At 37.6% G+C, this 8,348-nt stretch overlaps 1 protein-coding gene and 1 long non-coding RNA gene across 2 annotated transcripts in view; one reads left to right on the top strand and one right to left on the bottom strand.

The window, feature by feature from the left end:
• Positions 1–2,558: 2,558 nt before the first annotated feature.
• Positions 2,559–8,348, bottom strand: part of LOC115222385 — a 32,356-nt gene continuing 26,566 nt past the window's right edge. Inside the window, exons 4-5 of the mRNA XM_029792597.2 lie at positions 2,942–3,155; positions 2,559–2,680 (exon numbers count right to left, since the gene is read on the bottom strand). The gene's annotated coding sequence lies outside the window, so the exon portion shown is untranslated. The remainder of the gene's footprint in view (positions 2,681–2,941; positions 3,156–8,348) is intronic.
• On the top strand, positions 5,966–6,238 carry LOC118767212. Its single transcript, XR_005003118.1, has 2 exons — positions 5,966–6,064; positions 6,152–6,238. It is a non-coding gene; the product is annotated as an uncharacterized LOC118767212 (long non-coding RNA).

The following is an 8,348-nucleotide window of genomic DNA, read 5'->3' as shown; positions in this document are numbered from 1 at the left end:
ATTTCATACCCAAACCATTATATTTATTGGGTTGTCCGGAAAGTTCGTGCCGATTTATAGTAGCTTACTTTTCAACTTATTTTAGAACATGGTTGAGTCCATAAAATAGGATTTGACTACACCTCCATTTAGAGCATAGTTTAAGCTATCTTTTCGTGGAAGAAGGTTTATGTTCCTATAACCTGTGTTAATTCTGTAACCCTTTAAAATGGAAGACAAGAAAGTTCATTTTCGGCACTTGATGCTTTGGGAACCAGACAAAATTTGCTGCAGCTCAAGCTGAGATGTGTTACCCCACCCTCCATATTCACCAGATATTGCTCCTTCGGATTTCCACTTACTCAGGTCTCTGCAGAATAGTCTTAATGGTAAAAATTTCAATTTCTTGGATGACGTAAAAAGATACCTTGATGAATTCTTTGCCATGAAACCACCTCAATTCTGGGAAGAGGGTATTTTTTCAAGTTAAAGGAAAGATGGAGACGCATTGTGCAACAAAATGGTTCATATTTGGTTGATTAAAAATGTAATGGCAAGTATTTATTGGCTTTTTTCTTTCCTTTAAAAATTGGGCCGAACTTTCCGGACAACCCAATAATATATAGTTAATGTATGTAATTTGTATATCTGCATAATTGCCTCTATACCCACTCAACTTGATACCTTTTATAGCCTTTCTTTACCTTGTGGAATCAATCCCCTGAAAAGACATCGGAGCCTAAGTTTGAATCTTTTGAACACCAGTAAGTGTCTTCTATACCAAGAATCTCTGGATGTCATCTGCGGACTATACATATTTGTCTGTGTGTGTATATTGTTCTTCCGAATTTATATGATGGTTGTAAATGAGAATCAGTCATACTCTTTTACTTGTTTCAGTCATTTGACTGTGGCCATGCTGGAGCACCGCTTTTAGTCGAGCAAATCGCCCCCGGGACTTATTCTTTGTAAGCCCAGTACTTATTCTATCGATCTCTTTTGCCGAACCGCTAAGTGACGGGGACGTAAACAAACCAGCATCGGTGTCAAGCAATGCTAGGGGGACAAACACAGACGTACAAACATACACGCACATACATATATATATATGACAGGCTTCTTTCAGTTTCTGTCTACCAAATCCACTCACAAGGCTTTGGTCGGCCCGGGGCTATAGCAGAAGAAGACACTTGCCCAAGATGCCACGCAGTGGGACTGAACCCAGAACCGTGTGGTTGGTTAGCAAGCTACTTGCCACACAGCCACTCCTGCAAAGTCTTTTGTTTCCAGTCTTCCACGAACCACATGTCTGGCCATAGATAAATATTGTCTTGTTTAGAAGTAGGTGAAGGTTGGTGACAGGAAGGGAATCCAGCGATAGAAAATCTGCTACAGCAAATTCCATCTAGACTGATGCAAGCATGGAAAAATGGCCATTAAATGATGATAGTAACAATTATTAATCCCATTCATTGCTTCTCTGCCACTAAATACTATTTTACAGCTCATCTCTCATTCAGAAATTATACCTTAAATATTTCCTACTGAGATGTACTTGCATAGCAAGTGATTTGATCTGAGATCGTGTGCTGAAACGAAGACAATTGCAGCGTGGAAGGTGTTTGTAAGCCATTTAAGAAACACACAAAAGCCATTCGATTCACTTCAACATTTAAGTTTGTATGTATGTATGTGTGTATATGCACACATACATACATGCACACATGCGTATGTACGTACATACATACATACATACATGTACGCATACATGCATGCGTGCATACATACATACACACGTACGTGCGTGCATACATACATACACACGTACGTACATATATATAACAAACTAACTGTTACTTTCTCAGATGCAGCACGGATTTTTGACAAATTAAACTTAAATGTTGAAGTGAATCGAACGGCTTTTGTGTGTTTCTTAAATGGCTTACAAACACCTTCCACACTGCAATTGATTTCCTACAGAAATTATTCTGAACCACCAATTTTTATTTTCAGTTCTTACTAAGTTTCTTTCATGTAAAACTGTCATATCTTTACAAAAACTTTTGCTTCAGCAATAAAGAAATAATTACAAAAATCAATGAAAGTACAATATGAAGGCATAAATAAAATGGATGGAAGCACTCCGTCGGTTACGACAACGAGGGTTCCGGTTGATCCGATCAACGGAACAGCCTGCTCGTGAAATTAACGGGTAAGTGGCTGAGCACTCCACAGACACGTGTACCCTTAACGTAGTTCTCGGGGATATTCAGCGTGACACAGAGAGTGACAAGGCCGGCCCCTTTGAAATACAGGTACAACAGAAACAGGAAGTAAGAGTGAGAGAAAGTTGTGGTGAAAGAGTACAGCAGGGATCACCACCATCCCTGCCGGAGCCTCGTGGAGCTTTAGGTGTTTTCGCTCAATAAACACTCACAACGCCCGGTCTGGGAATCGAAACCGCGATCCTACGACTGCGAGTCCGCTGCCCTAACCACTGGGCCATTGCGCCTCCACGAATAAAATACATAAATAAAATACAATAGCAATCAATGATTAATAACTTGAGAGATCACCCAAATAGTTTAGATAGAGATGTTTATTGCCAGAACTGCGATACAATGTGCTGTTTTGCATTAGGCTAATGAAAACCAATTAACACTTATAGCTAAAATAAAAAGACAAAGACACAACTCTTTAGCTTGTTCCCATTTTGCATGTATACATAAATACATATTTTCTATTTCATACCCAAACCATTATAGTTACTGGGTTGTCCGGAAAGTTCATGCCGATTTATAGTAGCATACCTTTCAACTTATTTTAGAGCATGGTTGAGTCCATAAAATAAGATTTGACTACACCTCCATTTAGAGCACATCATAAATCTTCTTCGTGGAAGAAGATTTATGTTCCTATAACCGATGTTAATTCTGTAACCCTTTAAAATGGAAGATAAGACAGTTCATTTTCGGCACTTGATGCTTTTAATTGAAAGATTACATGCATGAACAATTTTATTGAATTATTATGTTAGGTTCGCTAAGTTATGCCATTCATATTTTGTTTTTCCATTAAAAAAATTTTTAATATTTATAATTTGATGCTGTCATGCAGATATTTAGATCATGAAGGAATGTATATGTGGAGAAAAAGCCATACACTTGAATGAAGTTCTGAAAAGAGAAGAAAACGAAAAAAAGATATTAGAATCAAGACAAAACAACATTTAACAGAAATATTAAAATTACTAAGTCTCTCTAAAAGAGAACAATGGCAGCGTTTCCGGAAAATAATAGTTATCGCCATACTAATATGGCATTCTTATAAAAATAAGAATAAAGCTGTCCGCTTATTAGTTCCATGAGGCCATCGCCTTAAGTTAGCTATTTGATACACAAACTGTATCCATATAACCTTCGAACAACATTTATTTTAAGCTAAAATCTTTTTTTTATCACAGACAACCCAGATGGATGAATGCTTTTGATAAATAATGTAAACCTAATAGAATGTTATTTAGCCACAAGACAATTTTTTAGTTATACATTCTGTGATACACTAACATTTCTACACAATTACTTGTGTGATAAATGTAACCATAGTCGCAGGAGTGGCTGTGTGGTAAGTAGCTTGTTTACCAACCACATGGTTCCCGGTTCAGTCCCACTGCGTGGCACCTTGGGCAAGTGTCTTCTACTATAGCCTCGGGCCGACCAAAGCCTTGTGAGTGGATTTTGTAGACGGAAACTGAAAGAAGCCCATCGTATATATGTATATATATATATATGCGTGCGTGTGTGTTTGTGTGTGTGTGTGTGTCTGTGTTTGTCCCCCTAGCATTGCTTGACAACCGATGCTGGTGTGTTTATGTCCCCGTTACTTAGCGGTTCGGCAAAAGAGACCAATAGAATAAGTACTGGGCTTACAAAAGAATAAGACCCGGGGTCGAGTTGCTCGATTAAAGGCGGTGCTCCAGCATGGCCGCAGTCAAATGACTGAAACAAGTAAAAGAGTAACCATTTGACCTAGCTAGTGGGGCTTCATTTCAGCTCATTTATAAGCTGTCATTCAAAAGAACATTCAGTGGAGTATGTTTTTTTCTAATTTATTTCCAGTTTTTGTAAATTATCCGCACGTCAAGCTTTGCCCTGCTACTATGCTGCATTGCACTTTGTATGAGAGTATCATATAACCTGCCCTTTACACCGAGAGTCCCTTGGAGCCAGCAATGGTAATAACCTTTTGATCTGTCTCCATCCCAGTCTTACTATATATAAATATAATGATGACTGTTATAGAGAATTACGGAGATGTACTTGCATAGCAAGTGACTTGATCTGAGATCGTGTGCAGAACCGAAAACAACTGCAGCATGGAAGGTGTTTGCAAGCCATTTAAGAAACACACAAAAGCCGTTCGATTCACTACAACATTTAAGTTTAATTTGTCAAAATATTTTTGCCGCTTTAAGACCGCGACCTGTTCTTGTCAGTGAACAGGTCGCGGTCTTAAAGCGGCGAAATATTTTGACAAATTAAACTTAAATGTTGTAGTGAATCAAACGGCTTTTGTGTGTTTCTTAAATGGCTTGCAAACACCTTCCATGCTGCAATTGTTATAAAGAAAATGTTTTTAAAATATTAAAAGTCTACTCCAACAACTTCAAGACATTAGAGCAGTGGTTCTTAAAACTTTTTTTTTGTAGTTACCCAGTTTCCATGTCATGTCAGTGACCGAGTTCACAACACTCGCCCTGAATGGTTCAAGCTCATCAATTTTTGAGAGGGTGGTGGTGGTGGACAAATATCAATTACATTGACTCCAGTACTTGATTGGTACTTTATTTTATTGACCTCTTCCCCAACCCAAAGGGGGTGAAAGACAGTTGACCTTGGTGGAATTTAAACTCAGAACATCAAGTACCAGTTTGGCAAAAGATACTGATAGAATAAGTACCAGGCTTACAAAGAATAAGTTCTGGGGTTGATCTCTTTGTCTAAAATAAGGTGGTGCTCCAGCATAGACACAATCAAATGACTGAAACAAGTAAAAGAATGCAAAGCATTATTTTATTGACCTCTTCCCCAACCCAAAGGGGGTGAAAGACACAGTTGACCTTGGTGGAATTTGAACTCAGAACGTCAAGGATCAGAGGAGATATTGCTAAATGGTTTCATCTCACATGCTAACAATTCTGCCAGCCTAATGCCTATGCCTGGCATCAGTAGATGAATCAAATCTCTATTGTATACAGCATTAGTTTAATTCAGGAAAACCTATTTGGTAGCTATTGCTCAGAGTAATATGAACTGAGATCTCTAGAATAAAATGTACCATGCGGAGACAACTATTTACAGCTGATTCCACTTGGAATTGTATATGGATGTAGACATTTGCATACAAAAGATCCAATTACTGAAAGTGGATGAAACTTGTGCAAGAGGGAAACCCAGGAAAAGACAGGAAGAAGTATTGAAGCCCATCCTTGAGACACTGAGCCTTATGAAGGAGATGATAAAGAACCAAGATGCTTGGTGCCTTGCTGTATTCAAGAAGACCTGTCTGCCACAGCAGAAATGATATTGGTGCTGGTGCCACATGAGAAACACTTAGTACACTCTATGAAGTGGTTGGCATTAGGAAAGGCATTCTGCTGTAGAAACCATGCCATAAATGGAGCCTGGTGGGGGCCCCTGGCCTTACTAGTTCCAGTCAAACCATCCAACCCATGCCAACATGGAAAACAGACGTTAAATGATGATGATGATGATGATTTACTAGTTCTGTAGTGATCAATTCTCTAACCCAGGACAACACACTAAATATATATATTTTCTCTTTTAAGTTTGACTCTCATTTTGTGATTTAGTAACGAAAAATTTCATCTAATTACTAATCAGTTATATTACACAATATATGAACCACTGATTTAATAGAGAATATCCCAAAAAGAAAGATAAAAATATTTTCCAAATCATTTTATGGACATACACATAAAAGGTTATAAATAAGGAATGAGTGAAAATAAAGACGGCAGAAATTAAACTAAAAACCTAAGACTGTAGTGAATTTATATAACAAGGTGTCGAAAATATGTGATTACATTCTAATATATATATATACATACATACATGAGAGGATATGTATTGTAGTGAATTTATATAACAAGGTGTAAAAATATGTATGATTCCGTTTTAATATATATACATACATGAGAGAAAGGGTGTCTAAGAACCTCAACAAGGTCATTAAAGAACAAAAAAAAATTAACATCTGCTTATATTTTTACTGCTAAATATAGATGACCTGATCTTTTGTGTGCATGTTTTCAATGCTAGCAATTGCATTTATAATAAACCTATAACGGGATAGACTGGGACATTTTTTTAGTTTCTTCATAAGTGCTACTAATCATTGAAAAATAGATTTGGGAAAAAGTGTTAGCAATATTTTTTTAGATATATGGGACGTTTACCTTTCTTTGATATCAAAGAAGGATATAGGGATATAGAGAAACCCACTTGTAGTTAACTATAATTCTGTTATCTTCAAACAACTAACAAAGGCTACATGACTCGTGGGCTATTATACACCTGAAAACACAGAAATTTAGTAGAAGTATGTATTCTAAATACACACCTCTACTGCAGATAGATACCCTACCATCTTAACAAAAAGAAGTAACATATTGGATAGTGTTGTCCTACTTGCAGGCATGGCTGTGGGTTATGAAGCTTGCTTCCCAACTGTATGGTTCTGGGTTCAGTCCCACTGTGTGGTACCTTGGGCAAGTGTTTTCTACAATTTCCTCAGGCCGACTAGAGTCTTGTGAGTGGATTTGGTAAATGGAAACTGAAAGAAGCCTGTTGTATATGTGTGTGTCTTTGTTCCCCCACCACTGCTTGACAACTGATGTTGGTGTGTTTATGTCCTTGTAACTTGGCCGTTTGACAAAATAGACTGACAGAATAAGTACTAGCTTTACAAAGAATAAGTCCCGGGGTAGATTTCCTCGACTAAAAATGAGTGGTGCTCCAGCATGGCCACAGTCAAATGACTGAAGCAAGTAAAAGAATAAATAATGCAATGTTCGAGAGCAGGATGGAATGGAATAATTCTGATCATGGGTGAATTTAGGACTGCCCTTCCTTAAAAAAAGCACAATCTCCACTTGTAAGCTGACAATGGGTCTACTTGGGACTGACCTGAAGTTAAACAACTTCCTTAACAAAAGCACAAACTCCACTTATTGTAGGCTATATATGGCTAACAAGTATTGTACTTTGTAACTAAGTAGCTAAGTACTTGGCAGTTTGTGTCAAGTACTCTTGCTATGGAAAACAGTGACTCTAATGAATACAATTGCTGAAATAAATAACAATAAAAAAAAGAAGAGAATTCTTCCAAATGAATTGACTCTTCTCTACAGTGCTTTTAAAACAATCTGGATTTTAGATATAAGATCAAGGGGGGAGGGAGAGAGAAGATTGATTTTAATTAATACTAAACTACCCATAAACCCATTGGGTCACTGACGGTTCAAGTTATAAAACATTGAAGCTGATTTCAACACTGCATTGAAATGAAAGTTAATTTTATGAGGATTAATTAAATATTTCAATTCGTACCCCCAAAAATCCACATGTCTCAGAAATCCATGGTCCGGTTTATGCGAAATTTGTTTTATTCCATTTGTATTCACATTTCAGGGTTCCTTACTTTTCAGAGTATTTTCCTATTAAGTGCCAGTTTGGCTGTATCAAATTACAGACATAAGTGCAAGCAAGCAACTACAGAGTTTTAGTGGTATATAGATGTTGCAGGAGCAGAAAAGAACATGGATGGACAAATGTCACCAGTTAATAATAGTCATATTAATATGTGAATATAGATAACAGGAGGAGCAGGAGTGGCTGTGTAGTAAGTAGCTTGTTTACCAACCACATGGTTCCGGGTTCAGTCACACTGCGTGGCACCTTGGGCAAGTGTCTTCTACTATAGCCTCGGGCCGACCAAAGCCTTGTGAATAGATTTGGTAGACGGAAACTGAAAGAAGCCCGTCGTATATATGTATATATATATATATATATATGTGTGTGTGCGTGTGTGTTTGTCCCCCTAGCATTTCTTGACAACCGTTGCTGGTGTGTTTACGTCCCCGTCACTTAGCGGTTCAGCAAAAAGAGACCGATAGAATAAGTACTGGGCTTACAAATGAATAAGTCCCGGGGTCGAGTTGCTCGATTAAAGGCGGTGCTCCAGCATGGCCGCAGTCAAATGACTGAAACAAGTAAAAGAGTAACAAATGAAAAGCTAAGAAGGTAGACGGAAACTAAAAGAAGCCCGTTGTATATATGTATATATAT

The sequence above is a fragment of the Octopus sinensis genome, linkage group LG19, assembly GCF_006345805.1.
Source record: "Octopus sinensis linkage group LG19, ASM634580v1, whole genome shotgun sequence".
NCBI lineage: Eukaryota > Metazoa > Mollusca > Cephalopoda > Octopoda > Octopodidae > Octopus > Octopus sinensis.
Note: the sequence above shows the minus strand (reverse complement) of the source record. Positions and strands in the feature narration are given on the sequence as shown.